This window comes from Cricetulus griseus, chromosome 2 (genome assembly GCF_003668045.3).
Source record: "Cricetulus griseus strain 17A/GY chromosome 2, alternate assembly CriGri-PICRH-1.0, whole genome shotgun sequence".
NCBI classification, from domain to species: Eukaryota; Metazoa; Chordata; class Mammalia; order Rodentia; family Cricetidae; genus Cricetulus; species Cricetulus griseus.
The window spans coordinates 222,460,455-222,479,389 of record NC_048595.1 but is presented as its reverse complement, the minus strand read 5'-3'; the positions used below and the strand labels follow the sequence as shown (position 1 = coordinate 222,479,389).

General features: G+C 40.6%; 1 protein-coding gene across 1 annotated transcript in view; it reads right to left on the bottom strand.

The window, feature by feature from the left end:
• The window catches only part of Znf521 (zinc finger protein 521), a 221,284-nt gene extending 203,093 nt beyond the window's left edge, over positions 1 to 18,191 (bottom strand). Inside the window, exon 1 of the mRNA XM_035438745.1 lies at positions 18,017 to 18,191. The gene's annotated coding sequence lies outside the window, so the exon portion shown is untranslated. The remainder of the gene's footprint in view (positions 1 to 18,016) is intronic.
• Positions 18,192 to 18,935: the final 744 nt, after the last annotated feature.

Below are 18,935 nucleotides of genomic sequence, written 5' to 3'. Positions count from 1 at the left end.
GCATGAGGGACACAGAGCCTGGAAGTCCCTGGAGCAAGCTCTCAGAAACGGGAGTGCCAGGTTCAGCCAGATGTCACAGCTCAGGATAGATACTGATGGAGGAAAATACTCAATGCCCACCTTGGGCCTTGACACACATTTGCATTCACATGCACACGCAGCCACACACATGTGCATCTGTACACATACATACTTGTGTGCGAACTTTAAGATAATTTAAAAACTAGATCAGAAAGAATTATAAAATTGGAGCATGAAAGGAAAGCTAAACTGTAACTCAAGGACAGAAAGAGGTGGCCAACTATCTTTGGCTCTGGCCTAAGGACACATGTGGGGCTCTCGAACAGTTCTGGCCAGGAAAGAATCTCAGATTTCACACTGGCAAAGATGGCTGCCACCACCCTAGCTTCAAAACTGCTTCGTTCTCATTTCTAGTATCAACTGAAGCAAACTGGAGTCCCACCAAGAGTGCAGAGCTCCAAGACTGTTCCTATGTCTCTGCCTTGTTACCATGCCCACCACTAGCCAATCCGTGCATCCCCAGAAGTCTTGCCTCCTAGATAGTTATGATTTGGTCCTCCTCACCCATCCTTGGACTGGCTCCACCTCCCCAGCCCACATTTGGAAGAGCTTCCTATCAAGAACACCTACTCTATTCCTTCTCCAGTCTACTCTGCTGCATGTAATACAGACCAAGGGGAACCCGTGTGTTCACCTTCCTGCATATAACCTGTCCCAGCTACCTGCCACTCGGAACAGTAATTATCAAACATCCTTACATCTCTAAACTCAATATTCCAATGAAATCTTCCTAGAATGTAGAATAGTTCCTGCCTTGACTGTGCAGGCAGCAGTATAACAGAGAATCTCCATGTCTACGCATACCCGATGGATAGCTGGAATGCAGAGGACACAGACTCAAATGGAAGGTCTGAGCATGGCTCTCCGTCACAAGATTCAACTTCTGTTCCTACTTCATTGTGGTCATGAGCAGTGACCCCACCACCACCTAAATCTTACACAGGTGATGCTTTTCATATCACCCCAGAGTTAACTGTGTAACCAGCAGACAGTGAAAGGAATGCTGATGTGCCAGAGCCAAGGGTGGCCATGAAAGACACTGTGGCTTACTTCCTAGGGTAGGGAGTTACGTTGGAAGGGCTATGGCTAATTCACACCTCCTACCTTCCTCTACCTCGGCCTCTTTCCCACCCCTTCCCCCCTCCTCCACTTCCTTGTCTTAGGCCTCCTTCTTCTGTTCTTCCTCCCACTCTCATCCTTATCCTCCTCCTCTTCTTCCTCCTACCATCCCCTCCCATTCCTTCTCTTCATCCTCTTTCTCCCCCTCCTCCTCCTCCACCACCCCTTCCTCCAGTCTTCCTTATCTCCACTCTTTCTTCTTCCCCTTCTCTCATTACTTTGCAGAAAGCCAATCACTGTTACATGCTCTCCTCCCCAGAGGCCCAGACCCTGAGGCCAGTCAGATCTCCAGTCAGCAGCCCTGTGCCTAAGCTCAGGCATACTCCAACCCTGATCAGCACCTAATTGCAACCTCCTAAACAACTCCAAATGAGAAGTTCCTGGGCATCTGGCTCCCAAATTCCTTATCTACAGAAACTCGGAGATAATACATAGCTGGCACTGTGACTAACAAAGTCTTGGAATATTTGTTACACAGCAGATAGCAAATACACCCATTAACTCTCAGTGATTCCCTGGAACTTGTTTTGTTTTTGTTTTTTTACCTCCAACAAGGAGCTGCCCAAGCAATACTCCTATTTCACTTCAACTATTCTCCTTTTTTCTCTTCTATCAGCAAGAACTGTCCTGTCCAGTCCTGCCTCCTCAACCCTTACACACACACACACACACACACACACACACACACACACACACACACACACACACACACACAGGGTCTACCTTACTAAGTCTTTTTCATCTGCAAAGACCCCACGTGGTCCATGAGGCCAGGTCTGAAGCTCCAGACTGCTCTCCATATCTCCCCCATATCATTCTTTCCAAAGGTCCTGAACCCTGAATTCTAAAAACCTACTGTGTGTCTCTGCATTGAGATTTTTCATTACTATAACTATTCTTGTTCAGTTTTAGAGGTTATAGTTCATGTCCAAGTACTTTTAAGTACTGGGCAAGCTGTCAGATAGCAATAGCAGAGAGAACACACCAAAGCAAAAGATCCTAGCCTGTCACTAGGAAATAGAAACTAGGATAGAGTCATGAACCTACAATCCCCTGCCAGGGCGCACCCCCATTGATGGAAAGACTTCCCACTAAACCCCACCTCTTCATTTTTTACTATCTTCTTGTAGTTCTCCCTGGGGATCAGGCCTTTACAATGCCATTATTGGAAATTTAAGATCAAAATTATAACAGTCAAATAACAGGATCTTAATAAATGAAATACAGGAACTTGGGCAGGCATGCTACTGACTATACAGGTATCCTGCATGTAGAAGTGGGTACTGGACAGCATTATATGAAGACCAGCTACAACACCTAATTGTTGTAAGAACATTTGTATCCATGGGCATTGGTCAGTGGTGAACATGTGTTCACAAGAAGAAAATTATCATTATTTTGCTGTTAGGAATAGATGAGCTCTACCTGTGAGTGAACACTAACGAAAATTAAGTTGGAGATAATACTTCCTTGCTTTTGTTGATAGACAGGAGTACAACTGAGCTACAAAGGGCAGGCAGTTTGCTTACAGAAGGAAACTATACAAATGGAAGTCTGGAGATACAGAGTGATGGGCAGATATCATTGATTGCAGGCCAAACAACAGTATAATGCCAATGGCTATAGAAGATGCACCACTTAGGTACCAGCAGGCCCAAAAGGTGATGGAAAGGGACTGAGTTCGGAGAATTGTATTCTTTCTCTAATACAGAGAGGGTTTTTTCCACAGAAAAACAAAAGAAAAGAAGAAAGGAATAGATGAAGGCAGTCGTTCTCAAACTGTAGGTTGCAACCTCTGTGGGAGTTGAATGACCCTTTCACGGGAATCGATATCAGATATTTACATTATGGTTCATAACAGTAGCAAAATTATAGTTATGAAGTAGCAATAAAAATAGTTTCATGGTTGGGGGTCACCACAACGTGAGGTGATGATATACTAGAGGGTCACAGCATTAGGGAGGTTGAGAGCCACTGAGCTAAGGTTTGCGCCCTGAAAAGAGACTTGGAAAAGGGGGAGAAGTGACGAACTATTAAGTTACAGGGGGAAATGCTTTCAGAAGAGCAAGAAGGGAGAAATAAATATATACCCACAATTCAACTGTTCACTTGTATGTAAAACTTTAAAGATTTCTTTTTGAAAGCATGATAATATAGAATATCAAATATGAAATATTAAATCAATTTGTATAACTAGCAGACACGGCTTTCTGATAATAAGTATAAAACACTGGTATAAAGAAAGAAAATACCTTTCATAGAAAATAAAATTAAGTATAAGAAATAGGTATATGATAGCTTTGACAGATTTCAAACACATTACAAAAGCAGGCTCGGGAGACTGCCAGTCTGATCAGTTAATTACAATGGGGAACATTTTCATAAATTAGACTATAGAAAGTTAAGTTTAAAGGCAGTCTGAGTAATAAAAACATACACTCTAAATAATTCATAAATTAAATGGAAAATGTTTTATTGATACAACCAAAAGTACAGCTTTGTGTGTGAACACATAGTACATTTTTTTCTAGAAGCATGAGTGTTTTTCTAAAAGCATGTTGTTGTTTTCAAATCATTTGAACAGTGATAACTTTGTAAAATATCTATTTTTTGAGAACCTTGGAGAAGGCAAGGCTGAGAGCTGGTCGTACTTTAATTTTCTGCTTTTGTAATTCCCCACCCAGATATGACTAGCCAACCTCCATTCCAGTATCCAGGGACCACATGGAGGGCTGAGAACTCTAAGGGTTTTTAAAACTGGCCCTATTTCAAGAGAGCCACATAAAGTGAAGTAGCCTTTATCACCTAGATAAAGAGACCAGAAAATGGTTGTGTCTACAGACCAACTGGAATTTTATTTAGAAAATCTGACTTTTAAGTGGACATTTCTCAAGAACCAAGTGGAGTCTTTACTTGGATTGCTCCTAACGTGCATCTCTCTGTCAGTTATGCATGCATGAAAGAGTTGATGCTGGTGAAGCTCATCCTTGTCCCCAAGGAAACTAAGCTAAGAGGGTTTGAGAGATAGAGGGTAGAGTCAAAGAATTATATTTTTAAAGGAAAAACTTGATGTAGTCAGAAGTTTAATCGTGTATGATCTAAAGTATCTGTCAATTAGACATATTGCATATGAATTACAATATACACATATCATCATTTGTTGTTAAACAAAGACATTAAGAAACAATGAAAACCATCGGTTAATAGACTCCTGCAGTGCTTAACAGAGGACACACACAAACCCAGTCATTTACTGCTGTCATCAGTCCCGATAGGGTTTTAGTCGCTGCCCTGATTTTGTCAGTTTGCCCATTCCTGAGCTGACCCGGTTATTTCCCTACTTTGACTTACTACTGAGATTCTACATCCTAACAGCTAATCATGGGCCCAAAAATATCCCACACAATTACATTATAATTATATTGAAACAAATGTTTCCTTACCCCTTTTGCTTTCAGATATTCCCCACTGTTACGAATATATTTTTGAGCACGTCTAATGTGTGTTCAAAGAGTTCTACCCAATAATCTACCTACATTCATCCTACCATTCACCCAGGAGGCACAATCCCTTTAAACTTTGAGAAGCTCCAGTTGGAACAAAGAGGTGGGGGAAAGGGTTCAGAGTTTGTGGAATAATCACTTCTAATCGATCAATTTCCCCTGAAGGTACAGCCGAAGGAAAGGAGGAGAGGAGAGTTCCAGTCCAACGCCTTGAAGTTTAAAGAAACTGAGCCCTGAGGCACAGGGTAGAAGGATTCCTGCTTTCCCCTCCAAGACCTATTAAGAGGTCACTGATCTCTGTGACACTGCCGCCAGTCCCTGAAGACAGGCTCCCCAGACAGGGGCTTAGCACAAAGAGCAGGGTGTGGAAAGAGCCTACTTTTCATAGATTCTTTAGCAATCCACAGTCTAAGAAAGAAACAGATGTCAGTTACAGAGTCTTAAGGGGAATGACCTTTAAAACAGAATCAAGTGTGCTCAGGCAAAAATGTAAAAGTTTCACCATCTTGTTTTAGAGTGTGTGTTTTACACCTATACGGGGCTACATAGCAAGAGAGCCTTTCTGTGCACATGGCCCTGCCTGGCTGCCAAGGTGGTGGCACAGCTGCTGAGGACATAGGAAATTATGGGTCTCTTTTAATCCATCTCCCCACAAAAGGCCACATGGCTTTCATGTCCCAAATACAGCTCTTGGTTTACAATTTTTACACATTTCCATGGGGACACACTGACAGCTTTAATCATCAGCAATGGCCATCAAGGACATGCTAGAAGTTCTTAAAGATATTCTCCCATGGTTTGTGCTCTTGACATTTTATTTACAAGTTTGGGGCAAATGAATCCTGAAACCAGACAATTAGACCACCAGATATTCATTCCCAGTTACACAACGATTAGATCACTAGATGTTCATTCTCAATTGAACAATGAAGGTAAAGTTATTTTGTAAAACCACTGTGGTTTAGCAGACATTCAAAGGTAACATTTTGAACACACAGACCCATGAATTTTTTTTCTGAAAGCCTTAACACTTTTTAAATAACATTTTTAAATACTCGAGTTAATCAGAGAGCATATTACTGTGAATATGGTTATAATTAATGGTGGAGAGTCCAGTTGGGTTTTCCTGTTGAAGCTAAGTGAATGCACCACTCATTTTCCATTGAGCAAGTGCAACCTTCTGGAGGCTTTTGCTTGCACTCAGCTATCCTGTCACCCACAGCTTAGGAAAAGCAGGCAGACTGAGAGCAGGAATACTGAGTAAGAGTGACACAGAAATACAGGACACAAGGAATGCTTTCCTAAGCCAGCCTTTCGGCATGTGAGCTATTTGGTTTAATAAACTAACACATGTACTATATCATCAGCTACAGAAAGAAAGCAGGATTCATCTGCCTGGCCCCTCATAAGCCCCAGTTACATTTTATAAAATCATTCTGAGAGCTTTCAGGACAAAGGCAATCTCACACTGTTTAGTGTCTATGTTAAAGTAGAGAATTTCACAAGCATGTTAACATGAGGTTGGCAGACGAGGAACCTCCACTTTTTAGAATTCTGCTCTTAAAAAACAAAGAATTAAACAAAAAGGACCAACAAGATGGTTCAGCAGGAAAGGAGGCTTGTCAGGGAACCTGATGACCTGAATTCAACTGCCAGGACACACACAGTGAAAGCAAAGAATCAACTTCCCTAAACTGTCCAATGACTGCCACACGTATGCCATGATACCACACCCCCAACACACACACACACACACACACACACACACACACACACACACACACACAAAAGGTCATAATTATTTTCAATCTGCTATAACAGACAAGATGTGCTGAAATAACAAGTGTTTACTGCAGGTAAAAAAAAAAAAATGAACTGACTCCCTAAAACCAGAGAAAGTTCACTGGATAGCTATCCAGAATTCAGAATCAAATTACTCGTTTTTGGTAAATCATAGCAGACTTAGTCACCACCCTGGTGGATGAAGATACTCACACAGCTGCCTGAACCACTGTTTCTATACTAGAGAGCCGCAGACTCCAGTTGTTTTCATATTGTGAAATATTGACAAGACAAGACACAGGGTACATTATTCCAGTTAAGAACTCATAGTCTGAATGCTTCCAATCAGAGAAGACACTGTTCGTTCTAGGGTTGGGGGAGGTAGTTTAGTGGGCAAAGTGCCTGCCACATGAGGACCTGAGTTTCATTCACAGAATCCATGAAAAAAAAAGCCAGGAGCCATGATCCACCTTACAACCCCAGAACTGGGGAAGCAGACACCACCAGCTGGACAGCCTATTCTATCAGGTCACTTCCAAGCCAGTGGAAGGTCCCCAAATACATATGTGCATACGCACCTCCACACACAGAAACTAATAAATTTTGGAAAAGTCATTCTAGAACAAATCTTCCTGAGAGCAAGATAATTCTGACTCCAGTCAGTTGAATGGCTCCGTGTTTTCTATCCCTTGTGCCTCCTCACGTAATGGTACAGTCAGTTCTCTCCAGAGAAACCGATATGGGGACCACCTTATTTAACTAATTTAATTCAGGTCTCAGATTTTCATAGCTGACCTCAAAAGTTCTGTGCCAGAAAACTGCAAGATACTGATGGTCAAACACAGGTAATCAAAAAAATGGCTGGCCCCGCCCTGCACTCCTGGAAGAAGCTTTCCAGCTGCTGTGTGAAAGAGGAGGGAGAAGGAGACAATTGAATCAGGCCAGGTCCAAAGTCAGCTCAACAACACTGACAGTAACAGGGAAGTAGGGCAAGACCCAGGCTACACCCACCGTGGAGACTAACCCCACCCAGGACCTTCAGTCATTGCTCTTTGCTGGTTTGTGAAGTGTCTTTTCTCAGGTCTAGCAGTGATGAAAATGAATAAAGTAAGCAATGTTGGGAGTCTAAAATTGCAAAATTATAGTAAACTATATTTATTTCATCTGTATGCATTTTCCACTTTCTATACAATGTATGTGTGCATGTGGCGTGTCAACAAAGGCATATGCAAATGCATATTAACGTTTTGCCAAAAAGGTTTAAGAAGCACTGGTCTTCACACTGAGATGCACATGCCAAGGGGATCTATTCACAAGGCCCGGGACACTGCTGCCTTCAAGCATATATTTCATTCAGGAAGCATTCAGCTAGGCTACCAGTATGGGAATATTTTAGGTTGAATGTCACAAATTCATCTAAGCAAAGGGAAGTTACAAATAAAACTTATACTACCTTAAATATAATTAGAATAGATATAATTAAAGTTATATAAATGATTTAATAAACATAATGGGTTAATATAGTTTAATATGGGAATATGCAAATAAAACTTATAATGCCTCATATTAATTAATATGTAGTATTTTTTTAAAGAACACAGTGATTCTGCATAATTATAGCAACTTATGATTTTCTGAGAAAAAAAAATGGCAAAAATGGCTTGGTTGTAAATACAGTTTTAACCAGTTCTGCAAAGTCACACTTCCCCTCACTGTCCTGCCAGCAGAACTAGAGTCAGAAGAGGAACCACCTAGTATTTAGTTCACCCAGGCCACACAACACCTGCATATACATTTTCACTTTCAAAAGATTTTCTCTGGGAAACAACAACAACAAAAACTATAGTTAGTTATCTTAATGCTCCATGTATCTGGAAGTCTTCAGTTCTCAGAAACTGCGAAGATTCTAGAATGCTTAACTCTGAAAATAAAATCAAGCAGGCATGTTATTTTTATTTATTTTTTTAAATTTATTTATTTATTTTTGGTTTTTCGAGACAGGGTTTCTCTGTGTAGCTTTGGAGCCTATCCTGGCACTCGCTCTGGAGCCCAGGCTGGCCTCGAACTCACAGAGATCTACCTGAGCATGTTATTTTATACAACAGGCATTCATCTTCTGAAAAAAATGTAAAGCAATACAGGAACACTGTTAGTTTAGAAACAAGTGATGGTCATGAGGCTCACACCTGTAATCCCAGCTAATTGGGAGGCTGAGGCAGGAGGACCTCAAGTTGGAAGCCAGCCTTGTTTATAATAGTGAATGATGTAGAGAGATCCTGCCTCAAGATTAATAATAATAATAACAACAGCAAAGTGGGCTAGAGACGTAGCTCAGCAGTGTAACATTTACCTGAGACCAGAAAGAAAGAAACGGAGGGAGGGAGTGAGGAAGGGAGGGAGGGAGAGACTCCTGAGAGATGAGTCCCCAGAAAGGTTATCTAATCCCAAGTAGTCAGACTTAAAACATATAATCCTCCAAGCAACACCAAATGGACTCAGTAGATTGTACACACACACAAACACACACACACACACACACACACACACACACACACACACACACCACATGTGATAGTAAGTAATGAGGAAGAGGTCATGAATTTGAAGGAGGAGGGATGGGAGGAGTTGGAAGGGAAAGGGGAAAGTGTGGAAGTGACATATAGTTATCATGTATGAATTTCTAAAAAAAAACTTATTTTAAAAAAAGATAAAGAATAAAGAAAAGAGAAGGGATGAAAAAAGTAGTTTCAAATCTGGCTGGAGCTTTACAAATCTGATTTGCAAACATATATGTTCCCCCCCCAAAAAAATCAGCCTTACTGTCATGTGGATTTCTACTTAGCAAACTACTAAAAGCATGGCAGACAGATGGACAGATGCTGGGTTAAGAACTAACGCTATCTACTTGGTATTTTCTGCATATGCACCCAAGCAATTCACATTAATGATGTGAAAGAGCACTTAGCAGGACAACTCAAGTTTGCAAATTAGCAGGAGACAGGAGAGAAAGGACAGAGAACAAGGAGCAAGCCGTATTACCAAATGCACTTTACACATTTATCCCGTTAAGTGTAGCTTAGTCTCGATGATTTACAATGCTGGTTCCTACTCCGTTTTGTAAGCATAATAAAGTCCCGTAATCTCAGCCTTCCCCACAGCACCCTGCTATTAAATCTTTGTTGAGTAGTGTGATGAGACCCCTCTGGCTCACAGCCCTCCCCGCCCCCTGAGGGAATTGGCAAGAAATGATAGGGTTTGTGGATTAGCACAATGAAAGGTTCTCTGTGCTTTTCCTTCAGTAAATATATATTTTGATAATATGTCTTCTGCATCAGAGTCCCAACAGCACTGGAGGGCTGATTCCCTCCTTCCCCAGCCTCCAGGAAAACACAGTAAGGCTAGGGCCAGGCAGGTGGCTGCCATCTATGGCTCCAGCTCAAGAGTAGGATCGAAGTTTGTCTTAACCTTTGCCCCTCTTCCTTCAAGCAAGGATGGTATGTAATTTACTTATATATGCTGGATTATAGGGTGGAAAGAAACAGTACCACGAGACAAAGAAGAGAAATCTCATCTGCATGGGTGTCATCTTGTCCCTGGGTATCTTTAATGGCTGTTTTGTCAAACTCTAAATCAAATCTGCTTCTTCAGAAAGTGTTGGCATTCCACACACCTCTAAGATTCAGGTCCCTTGAAGTGCGTGTGTCTCTCTTCATATCTGCATCCTTCCTTGTACCACTTACTGTCCATGAGTCCAGCCCACACTGATGTCTAACTCAAGACCTGATCCTCACTTACAGTGGCTTGGTCCTGGCTGGGCTGATTTAGCAGGACTATTCCAGGATTTCAAGCCTTTTGATATGGAATGGCTAGTGTCGGCTGAGGCAGACTGGTCAAAGAATCTGCATTATCCTTAGGGACAAAAGTCACCAAAGGAATAGCTGGGAAATCACCAAGAAATCCTGCAGCCAAGAGAAAGAGAGACACGAGGTGGAGTTTCTCTGGCTAGCTCACAGCAGAACCCAGTAACCCCCCAGAAGTCTGTGTGAGCTCCAGATTCATCAGACCATCAGGTACCTGTTTTCTGTTTTGCAAATCAAGTCATATGGCTTCTTTCTTGTCTAATTCTGCTCTACATTTAAGCACTTCAACACACTACTCAGCATTCACTCTTCCTTCACACAAATTATTCATGGAAATACCTCCAGGTTATAGTCTAGCTGGGCAGAGGCAAGCAGCTAAGTAAAGGCAACAAGATGAACAGAAGGGAGTCCACATGGATCAAAGAGTAACTGGAAATTCCTTAAGACTCCACAAGACACACAGAAGAAGAAACGCGGTGGATGGAGACAGGAAATTACTTACAAGTGTCTGAGAATGACAGGAACCAGAGGCAAGACAGCAAAGACATAAGTAGGTGATAAAGGTAAAAACAGAACCAATGAAAAATGAGTCAAGCAGGACAGAAGACATGAAACACCAGTGGCCCCTGCCTTGCTACCTTAGTGCTCTGTCTATAGAGAGGTTTTAAACAGGTGGTACCCAGAGAGCTCACTACAGCAACTGGACGATAACCCACAGGCACTGTGCCCTAACTTCCCCCAAAAAGCATCACATCACCCTTTTAATTAAAATTCTTCCTGTGTCTTTAATCTTCTCCAGAGAAGACTGGAGAGCTAACTCAAATTTCAACTTGGACACCTTCATCTAATGTGGATTATTGCAATTTCTGCTCTTCACTCTCTGGCTTCACACCCTTGAATCTACCCCCTACCCCACCAATAGAAATGCACACACCAGTGGTTCTCAAATTTCCTAATGCTGCAACCTTTTAATACAGTCCTCATGTTGTGGTGACCCCAATCACACAATTATTTTCCTGCTGCTTCATAACTGCAATTTTGCTACTGTTATCAATTGTAATGTAAATATCTGTGTTTTCTGATGGTCTTAGGTGATCTCTTGAAAGAGCCGTTCAAACCCTCAAGGGGTCTTGGGCTACAGGTTAAGAACCACTGGCAAACAGACACACCATCATCACCACCGTTACTACAATCACCATCATCACCATCATTCTTTGGTTTATTTACTCCTTTGATCTTTTGTTACATAGGAAGGAAGCCCATTAAATTCGTCCTTCTCTGACATGACTCAGTAAGTCACTTTTGTTCACTGACCTTTAAAATGCTTCGGTGTTATGTGAACATAGGCCAGATCCTAGCTTTCTGAAAGCCTTGGATCAAAAGAGACCAAATATTTCATTATGTTAAAAAAAATTACTTAACCCATAAATATTAGCTGTCTCATCTCATACCGTGTTCTGCAGATACCATTAAAATCAGTGGAAACCAAAGTGATCTTTCGTTTGTCTTCTGATTCATGAAGTTTAACATAAATATAAGCATCAGCCAGGCACTCGGTAAAAAGTGTATCCTCACTAAGTAGATTGCAGAGTTTCCTTTACAACATTTAAGTTTTAAAACAATTTTAGAATTGGGGATGTGGCTCAGCTGTGGAGTGCTTGCCAAACATTCATGATACCCTGATATGATCCTAAGTACCACAAGAATGAAGGAATGAACAAATGAATGAAGGAAATGTAACCTAACCTGAAACAGGACAGACAACCCCCTCTCCCGTTAGAAAAGATTTCTCACTAGCTTAGTATATACTAGGCAGTGCACGTCCACAGTTTTGCACTAAGGTAAGCACTATTCTACATGAGTGAAAAGCTTCACGCAATGTTCCAACCATCCACCTAAAAACAGCATCTTACTAATTATCTGTATTTAATAGGATTCCCAGATAAACTTGGTGGAATACTCCATTAATCCCAGCACTCCGGAGGTAGAGGTAAATGTATTGCTGAGAGTTTAAGGTCAGCCTGATCTATATAGTAAGTTATGGGCCAGCCAGGGCTATGTAGTAAGCTCCTGGATTTTCACAAAATTCTATGTTCAAAGGAAAAGAGACATTAAACAAAAAGTTGAAGTTTAATGTATATGAACTGGCAGTCATAAGCAAATTCATAAAAAAGAACAATTTATACCCCAAAGAAAGATGGAATTGAAAAGGTGGCAGTGTGAACATTGGCGTGGACGCATAACAGCCAGAAGTCTGACTCCTCACTGGCAGTAGTAAAAAGTGAAAACAACCACCTTGCGAACAAGTGTGTCTACAAACAGGCATAACCTCCCTCCTAACCCACCTCAATACCCAGCACCTAATTCCTGTGCCATCAACCCAAGAAGATTACAACATATGCCCACAAAAGGTAGGTAGCCTGCTACAACTTAATTCAGAATAACCAAAATGGAAAAGAGAAAGTAATCAAAAGCCCAACAAAAAGACAACAGAATAAATTACAGTACAGCCATACAACAGCAGTAGTATTTGAATATGCAGAATACTTTCAACAATGAAAAACAACAAAAATACTTTAAAACAACATCAAAATTTTCTCAACCTGCCACACAAAAGGCCCTGGGGCAGAGAAAGGTTCATAGTGTATCACAGTGTATGGTCCCATTTATAGCAGGCTAAAAGAATCTACAGTTAAAGAGCTCAGAAGGCCTGGGTACTTAGGATAGGGCACTAATGGTGAGGAAGGGACAGAGGGGACTGGGAGGGAAGAGAACATCTAATGGGAAATGGGTTCAGGACATGAGTGTGTGCATATTGCCAAAATTCTTCAAACTGCACACTCATGACTTATTAGTTTTAACCTATGTTAATAATACATTAAAATATAGACTTAACCAGTTACAAAAGATATTAGCCCTAACTGGTTGACTTACTTATCATGGTTATATGAGTCAACCACTACGGAATTACTTAATGTGTATTCTAGGCTCAAGCAAATGAGTCCATACACTGAAGATGATAGCAGACAGAAGGCAAGGACAGGAAAAAGGAGGATGTGCCTGAGATGTTGGGTTGAAATAGAAATATCAAAACAAACACAGGATTTTTGTTAGAGTTCAAGGAAAATACATATAGATGTATACACTTGTGTATGTGTAGAATATGTAGGTTATGATCATATTAAGTATATATTACCAATTATATTAGCATATTTGTACATGTCCTAGTTCAGTTAGCTGAGAGCTCTATAGACAATATGATGTAGCGTTGAGGACACAGCACTCATGTCTTGACTTGTAAATACAATGTTTTTTTAAATGAACCCTGATATCACATTACCCTACCAAAAACTAAAAATAATAATAATCACCAAGAAGACTGGACAAGAAAAGAACATGACCCAGAGGTTTTGTTTGTCCCAGAAAAAAAAAACAAGTTCCCCTAGATAATGACAGAGACATTTAAACAGACACCAAAAGACATAGTTTTAATCTATTCTCATTGGCTAAATCTAGGACAATAAACACATTAAAATATTCATAGTGAGCTAGGGGTGCAGTTCAGTAGTATGGACCTATCTAGCATAAGGCCTTGTGTTTGATTCCCAACATGCAAAGATAGATAGAGGATGGATAGATGGATGGATGGATGGACGGACAGACAGATGATTAATAAATTGACATGCAGGCAACAAATAGATGATGGATGGATAAATAGATGATAAATGATAGATCGACAGACAGACAGATAGATGATACATAGATAGAAACATAGATACATAGGTAGATCCATAGATACATACATATACACACATACATACATATAATGAACTATTAATCACTGAATAAAGTCATCTAAAAATCAATGATGATATGAATAAATAAATGAATAAGAAAGAAATACTAATAAGTCAACAAGTAACAAAGATTATGGCATGACAATGAAGACAAACAGTGGTTGAAGTTTTGTGGAATTGAGGCATTACAGAATCTTCTCATGAATTATCCTTGCACTGTATACGAAAGGGGAAACAATAAGCTACACTAGACTAGATTGGTAGACACCAGGGCTGAAGAGATGGCTCAGAGGTTAAGAGCACTGACTCCTCTTCCAGAGATCCTGAGTTCAATTTCCAGCAACCATAATGTGGCTCACAACTATCTGTAATAAGATCTGGTGCCTTCTTCTGTCATACAGGCATACATGCAGGCCTATGTACATAATAAATAAATAAATAAATAAATCTTTTTTTAAAAAGTGGTGAACATCATTTCAAGCAAGTGTTGGTTCTAACATCGCCATCTCTAGAACAAACTAATACCATTTACTTCTGGGTGCAATGAATAAGGAGGATGTGACATCATACTGGTGTCCTTACCACAGCACAGAACCTGAATGTGACCATCAGGAAACAGACAAACCTAAACTTGTGGAAATCCTACAAAGTCTGTTAGGCACACTTCAAAAACACAAACAAGGTGTAGAAGGAATTCTTGATTAGACCAGGCAGAGAGACATGGTGATTAAAAGTTACATTCAGGATGAGGCAAAACATAAAAAATTATAAAGGACATTACAGGAACAACTTATTGTAATTCCAATACGGGTTGTAGATTAGACATCAGTGATAACAAAATGAATATTAATTAGACATTTGTTGTAAAATAAATTTTAACTTTCTTGAATCTGGTAACTACACAGTGGTCAGAAGAATGGAGGGGTTCGTAGAAAATACACAAACTGCATTTCTAAGGATGTGATATTTTGACTACCTTCAAATATTTTTTTTTTCGAGACAGGGTTTCTCTGTGTAGCTTTGTAGCCTATCCTGGCACTCGCTCTGGAGACCAGGCTGGCCTCGAACTCACAGAGATCCTCCTGCCTCTGCCTCCCGACTGCTGGGATTAAAGGCATGCGCCACCAAGGCCCAGCAGACTACCTTCAAATATTAAGAAAATAATTGTAAACAAGAGTGAAAAGAGAGGGAAGACAGGAGAAGCAAAGAAAACAAATAATACAAAATGTAAGCAGTTGATGAGCCAATTAACTAATACAGAAGGGTATTAAGAAATAAAAGGAGCTTGGGATAAAGATATCCTTTATTAGAAAAACGCCAGCCAAACACAAGCCAGAGCATGCCAGGAGCAGCAAGGCAGAGAGGCCAGAGAGAAGGGGCTCCACATGTGCTTTGCCATCCCTTAAGAACCCCTCACAAGTCATCCTGACCTCACCTTGATCATGCCTTACAGGTGTGGTCAGGCACACCTGTAGCCAGCCTCTAATAGGCGTGGCTTACTGTCCCCTACAGAAGAATTCTTCAAATTACTTCAAAAGTTTTCTGTACATTTGAAATAATATCACAATAAAAGTTACCCTAAAAATCTCATAAAGTTACAAAAATAGGTAAATGGCCAATATGCATCATTCTAGCCAGTGTTGTGGCACATGCCTCTAACTCTAACATCGGGAGGCAGAGGCAAAAGGATCGCTGTGAGTTCCAGGACAGCCAAGGAGGTGATTCTAAAAAGGAGGCTAAAAAGGCAGCCTTTTATGAAAGAAATAGTGTATGGCCTAATAAAGTTGCTCACTGCATCCCCTCTTGAAGAGATGAGCCATGGTGAACTTTTTAATAAAGAACTGTTTACCTGGATTCCATCCAATGCTGCCACAATAATCTGCTCGGGAAACCTTGTTAAAATGAAACACCCATTAAAATCTTACACAAATATAAATACTCTAGGAAAACAGTTGGGGAACAACTTGTCTAAGAAATATATTTCCTGACTATCGTAGTGGAAGGAAGACAGTGCTAGGGAAAAAAACAGGAGAAGGAAAAGGAGAGATCTGCCCACAGGGATACGGGAACCATGACAGCTTCAAATAGACAGTGAAAGAGGACATACGGCCAACAGTAAGGAGGAAATTGCATGGTCTCCTGGCCATGTGGCCAGCCAACCAACAAACACAGTATACTCCTGCATGGTGTCTGGTCACCCTTGGTAACCATGAGGGATAAGTTCTAGTTCCCTACTGGAAACCATATTCACAGACACTTATGTCCATTGTACAAAATGGTATAGAATCTTCATGTCCTCCTGATCATGTATGCTCAAAGTCATCTCTGTTACCATGACCTTCACAATATAAATGCTAGGTAAGGGGTTGTATATAGTGAATAAGGACAAGAAAAAAAAAATCTGCACCTGTGAACAAAATATTTCTCAAATATTTTTGATAAAAAGCCAGTTGCATTGAGACATGGAATGCACAGGTATCAAAGATTACTATAATTTGAGGGAGGAATAGATACAAAAACCAAGTTTCAGCTTCATTCAGCCATTACACTGAACATGCTGCGTGTCAGTGGGTGTTAGATTTTTCTCTTCTAATGAACAGCACAGCAGAGTATCCTGACAGCCTTAGTGAGAGGCTAGTGAAATCCCAGCACTAGGCAGCTGATGCAAGGATGAAGAAGACACAGTTCCAGCCCTTCATAAGCTCAAGGTCTGACGACGGAGGCAGGAACTGCAGTACTGGGGTAGTGAGTAGCAAGGGCTGGGACACAGCTCAGTGGAAGCACCCACGTGGAGCCTATGTGGAGCCCTGGACTTGATACCTTGTGCTGACTAGTTTTTATGTCAATTTGACACAAACTAGAATCATCTAGAAAAAAAAGAGAGTCTTGATTGAGAAAATGTCTCCAATGGTCAGTAGGCAAGTCTGTTAGGCAAATTCTTGATTCATTATTGATGAGATAGCCTAGCTAACTGTGGGTGCTATTACCCCTGAGCAGGTGGCCCCGGGTGCTGAACAAGCCATGGGTGCAAGCCAGTCAGCAGCATTTCCCCATGGCCTGTGTATCAGTTCCTGCCTCCAGGTTCCTGCCTTGAGTTCCTGTCCTTTCTTCCCTGGTTGATAGACTATCAACCAGGGAAGCTATCAACTACAAGAAGATTCTCTTTCTTCCCCAAGTTGTTTATCATCATACTGTTTCATCACAGCAACAGAAAAGTAACTAAGACAATACCCAACAACAGTGACAATAAAATAAGTGCTGGGACTTAATGAGTGGGCATTTAAAAGAACACAAAAGGGTGTGTGATTAGACAGAGCAAGGTCAGGAAAGGTTTATCTGAAGAGATAATATTTAAGCCAAAATAAGTTAATAGACATTAACAATCTTAGAAAAATATTTAAAGGAGGTTTTGTTTTATTTTAGTCATCTAATATTCCATTTTATTCCTAACATCGAAGTAAAAAAGTAAGCAAAATTATATGCCTATGTATATACAGATATATGGATGTATGTATATGCATTCATATATGCACTTATACTCACAATTCAAACTCTTAAAGAACTACAACACTGAGGTCACCCAAGACAACCATTCTGGAATGTTTACAAAAGTATCTCTCATCAGGAGTGTCCAACATACCACCCAGAAGCAGAATGCATCCCAGGTTGGCTAAGAATGCAGCCCAAAGCACTTGAGGATAGCCCCATCCTGTCTCCAGGTCATAAGGTTGGCCACCCCTGCTAGACTTTCCTAGGATTTCAAGTGTACAGAGTAAAATAATTGGAAGCAAAAACTACACAAAGGAACAAAGTGGCAGGAAAAAATCAGAACAGGAACAGTGTGAGGAGCAGGGAAGTGATCAGTGCTGTTTACCTGCCAGGTGGCATTGATGGATCTTGTGCTCTGTGATATCGCTCAGTGACTCAAACACCTGGAGGCAGCTGTCACAGCTGTGCACAGCTTCGTCCTCCAACTCCTCACCGTCTTCTGGCCTCTTCTTGCAGTCTATTGCCTCTCCATCTTCAGTCTTGTCTTCAAGTTTACAGTTGGGGTCTGAAAGAAAATCAAGACTGTAAGTATGGGCTTTAAAGAAAGGTTCTTGCAAAGTAACATTTCATCTTCGTGCTACCAAAAACAAAACACTAGTTTTCCTGGAAGCTGTGACAGAGGGCTTGGTTGCTGCGTGTGGTAGAGAAGATCAAAAGTGTCCATTTTTATTATCAGCCGAGTTTTTCTCCCCACCACATAGTCCTTTTCATACACTACCCCCTTCAAACAAACTATGCTTAAACTTCATTTGTCTTTTTTTTTTTTTAACTGCCCTTTAGGAGTTTTTCATTAAAAGAGAAAGATAAATCACTTTTAAAATAAACAGTCTTCAATGCAAAGGAAAAAGAAACTACTTCCAAGAATGAACCCCTTTTTGCTAAATATATTCTTTCATGGGAAATTACCAGATCATACAAAAGCCTAGAATCAGCTAAGCTAATTACCATAGGCAAGAAATTGACCTTTGTTTATAAACTGGTCAAAATGCACAGTTACCCCATTATCTGTGATACAGCGATAGCAAAGCAAGCTTTGCCTCCCAGCCAAGCATCCTTCCAGGCACAAATGCAAGTGAAACAGATTGCTCTGTCTTTGGATTTCCAAATTATACAGAAAAAAAAACAAAGATATGAACAACAATTATAATTGCAATCGAGTAAACAACCTAAGATGGCGTTATCAGTGTGGCAAAGCTACATGTTGTGCAATCTAAATATAGTCCTATCTGTATCCCAAGACTGAT